Consider the following 5,000-nt stretch of genomic DNA (forward strand, 5'->3'; position numbering starts at 1 on the left):
GGCTGGGGCCGAGGAGTCCTCAGGTCAGTCAAGAAAAGATACCCTAGAATTGAAGACGTATAGTGTAGCGAGAAATTGTTGAAAAAAGTTTTCGAGAGAGACATTATATAAGCGACCGAAACAGTCTGCCAGCAACGACACTTGCATTACCACGAAAAAGGATCTTATCTCTGCTTATGAAACTCACGCACGACATATAGGCGACCACTGACGCCTCGCCCCGCCTTTTCCCTCCTAGTATTAAGTTGAAATTCTGTGATAAGAGGCTGCCGTCTTTCCTTCTGTTCAAAGTCACATTTAATATCATAGGCAGCTGATCCCCCCCTCCCCGCACACGCACACGCACACGCGAAGCACACACACACACACACACACACACAAACACACACACACAGGAAACACACACACACACACACACACACACACACACACACACGAAGCACACACACACACACACGAAGCACGCAAACACACACACACGCACACACGAGGCACACACGCACACACACACACACACTCAACACACAACACACTCAACACACAAGCAAAGTATACAGACGCAATCAACACACAAGCAAAGCACACAGACGCAATCAGCACACAAGCATAGCACACAGACGCAATCAGCACACAAGCAAAGCACACATACGCAATCAGCACACAAGCAAAGCACACAGACGCAATCAACACACAAGCAAAGCACACAGACGCAATCAGCACACAAGCAAAGCACACAGACGCAATCAACATACAAGCAAAGCACACAGACGCAATCAACATACAAGCAAAGCACACAGACGCAATCAACACACAAGCAAAGCACACAGACGCAATCAACACACAAGCAAAGCACACAGACGCAATCAACACACAAGCAAAGCACACAGACGCAATCAACACACAAGCAAAGCACACAGACGCAATCAACACACAAGCAAAGCACACAGACGCAATCAACACACAAGCAAAGCACACAGACGCAATCAACACACAAGCAAAGCACACAGACGCAATCAACACACAAGCAAAGCACACAGACGCAATCAACACACAAGCAAAGCACACAGACGCAATCAGCACACAAGCAAAGCACACAGACGCAATCAACGCACAAGCAAAGCACACAGACGCAATCAGCACACAAGCAAAGCACACAGACGCAATCAGCACACAAGCAAAGCACACAGACACAATCAACACACAAGCAAAGCACACAGACGCAATCAACACACAAGCAAAGCACACAGATGCAATCAACACACAAGCAAAGCACACAGACGCAATCAACACACAAGCAAAGCACACAGATGCAATCAACACACAAGCAAAGCACACAGACGCAATCAGCACACAAGCAAAGCACACAGACACAATCAACACACAAGCAAAGCACACAGACGCAATCAACACACAAGCAAAGCACACAGACGCAATCAGCACACAAGCAAAGCACACAGACACAATCAACACACAAGCAAAGCACACAGACGCAATCAACACACAAGCAAAGCACACAGACGCAATCAGCACACAAGCAAAGCACACAGACGCAATCAACACACAAGCAAAGCACACAAGCAAAGCACACAGACGCAACCAACACACAAGCAAAGCACACAGACGCAATCAACACACAAGCAAAGCACACAAGCAAAGCACACAGACGCAATCAACACACAAGCAAAACACACAGACGCAATCAACACACAAGCAAAGCACACAAGCAAAGCACACAGACGCAATCAACACACAAGCAAAGCACACAGACGCAATCAACACACAAGCAAAGCACACAAGCAAAGCTCACAGACGCAATCAACACACAAGCAAAGCACACAGACGCAATCAGCACACAAGCAAAGCACACAGACGCAATCAGCACACAAGCAAAGCACACAGACGCAATCAGCACACAAGCAAAGCACACAGACGCAATCAGCACACAAGCAAAGCACACAGACGCAATCAATAGCGCGTCACTTGTCTTTCCGACTTGTCGTCCTCTGACATCCGATATCGCTTTGCAATTAGAATATGATAATGAGCAAGGGTAAAGTGGGCGAAGGAGGCCAGAGGTGAGGAGGGGGCGAGCGTGAGCAGACTGAATTGAAAAGTTCATTTGCACAACTTGGTTGGTTGTTTGGTGCGTGCGCGCGTGCATCTACTCTGGTTGAATAAGATCCGGAATCAGTGGGATAGTGGCGGGCAGAGGCAAAAGAAATCGATGGGAAGGAAGAGGCTGTGGCCGGCGGCACTGAAGGAGGGAAGGGATGAGAGAGGGCGGGGATGAGGATGTGAGAATGTGTATTTCATATTTGACATACATTAACTGCATCATGCTTGCTCTGTGTCGTGCTGCAGCCATGGAGTCGATGTTAGAAATATTCATTCACTTGCTCTTCTCGCTTTTTAGCCAATTTTCAGAAGTTATTAGAGGTCATTAACTATTAATCTTAAACGACACTTGAGATGGAAATACTATAAATAAAATTTAGATTGAGGAATCCACACACCAGCGACTGAGCGAACATTTCAAGTAAAGCCGTAATGGTTTTCGAAAAAAAATGATCGAAAACAAAACTAGATAATCGGATATATACATATACAAGTCTACACACACACACACACACACACGCACACGCACACGCACACGCACACGCACACGCACGCACGCACACATGCACACGCAGATGTCTATCCAATTAGACCGCCATACAGATTTTCATGCTCAATATCTCTCAACTCAATAGAGGCAGATGTGTCAAAACAGCTTAAAACGTCTGCACCTCCACACCTGGTGATTGGCACTCTAAACTTCACTAGAAGCGAGGCTTAATCAATGGGCGACTTAGACAAATGGTCATCTAAAAGGCAAAAGAGCTACTCTAGGTCTATCTTAGAACTGAATCAATTGGTTTCTTAACCAGGCTACCCAGTGGCATAAAGCATACTTGTTCTAGTATGAAAATAATTTTTCCTGAAACAGCTTTCAGCATGACCTCAAATACGCATCTCTACTTGGGACTTTATATTAAACTCCTGGTCCGGCATATCAGATCCGTATGTTGTCCCATATAGTTTGCAAAACTCTCGTGACTCCCTTTAATAGAAACCACAATATATCAGGACCATCTTTGTACATTAAATCTGTGGATTCAAGATTTAGATAATACAGATTATAGATTTTCTTGCAAGACTGCATGAGGGAAAGAGGCGATGGAGATGGCAAGGACACAGCAGGAAGATGACTTATATCAAAACAGGGTGTTATATATGACCTCCAGTCGTAACATTCCTGATGAAACAGGTATTACGGCCATCCTCAAAGGAAGAAAAGATGACCCAGGTAGCCACTCGAAAACTACACAACACCTGAGATTCTGAGAAGTTCGGCAAGCTATTTTCTATCTATTTTTCAAAAAATATATATATTTTAATATATATAGATATAATGTATGTAAAATGATTTAATAGTTTTTTTTCTCGCTTACCCACAAAAGTTGTCCCTAATAAGTCACTGATGATCGTAAGGATGTTGATGAAGACTTTTGTCTTAAGCATCTGTCTCAAGAAATCTCGCTACTGAGTTACTAGGCTCATATGTAAGGTATGTAACGCACAGTGTAGCATTAGGAGTTTGAAGCAGTTAATTCTAGCCACAGATACTATGAATTCATAACTAGAAGTAATTGGGCACTGTTCATCTCCAGGGTCCATTCAAGTATGCCTTATTAACTCGGTCCTGGGCCACACATCATGAAAGGCGGGCGGCACCAAGGAAGAGGAGCCGCACAAAGTATTCTCCCTGAGATCCTTTGCCGCTCACTACTACTCACAAGCTCGATTTTCTATAAGCGCCCTTACATGTCATCTGCGAATAACACCGCAGAAAAAAAGCTTTCTTTCGCTTGAAATGGTTTTATAAAAGAGAGAAAAACGCGTGAAGCTGTTTGAATTCATGACCACAACCTTGAGCGCTCGATGTCGTGTATTATGATCGCATGTCTCCGTCCCTGCTGGTTTGCTCCAACTAACATTGAACTCATCAGTAATATTGCATCCTACTTTTATTTCAATGATCTTCCTTTAATCGAGGTTTTAGTAAGCGAGGCGAAAGTCCTGTCTTGAAGAAGTGTGTCGTGATTACTGTAAGGAGCATGCAGATATTTCTCAACCTTTAGATAAATAATATCAAGGCATGGTAATATCGAGATGGACTAAATGACTCTTCACAGGTAATGGGAAGCAGCGGAAGCATTGTGTGATGAATTTTCCTGCACTGTTTAACCTCATGTACGGACGATAGATACATACCGTAAACGAAATTGTGAAAAATCTGAAAAGAAACATGTCTATGGAGCATGGCTTTGCAAGGACTGTTGGTGTGTTTAAACTGTATGGTTTTGAAGAAAATTAAAACTGAAAAATAACTCTTATCTAAGCTTCAATGCGCAATGTGTCTCAATGTCCATTCAGTTAAACAGTGGAGAGGCCGAAGGGGACACCGCTGTCGGGCTCCACTTTGGGCATCGGTTGGCCTTGACTCGGCCCTGCGTAGGCTGATTAGGCAGCATTCTACATTCTACACTTAATTTTACATCATGTAATACGTGTACTGTGTCTTTTTCATTTACTAGGAAAGTCACCAAGGAGTACTAAGAGAATAGGGCCACAATATTTTGTGTATTCACATGTAACATGAATTTGCCATGAAGAAGTGACTGAAGGGAGAGAATCATCACTCATTCTGTGGTAAACCGCGTGGCAATTTGCACCACTGATGTTCCCGATCATTTTGAATGTTAGTTGGATAGGAACTATTACTTCTATTACGCTCAAATAGATCTGTTCAGATTTTGGGGAAAAAATGAATGAAGTCAACGAGGTTATTTGTGAGATTCGTCGAAATTAGACGTATTTCAGCCAAGAAAGCTGATGATAGAGCCTACCAGGTGGCTTTACTGAAACGACACTTGCTTTATGGATGGCAAGGGAGCTTT

This window comes from Penaeus japonicus, unplaced genomic scaffold (genome assembly GCF_977035675.1).
Source record: "Penaeus japonicus unplaced genomic scaffold, GWHDUDI00000001_assembly GWHDUDI00000026, whole genome shotgun sequence".
NCBI lineage: Eukaryota > Metazoa > Arthropoda > Malacostraca > Decapoda > Penaeidae > Penaeus > Penaeus japonicus.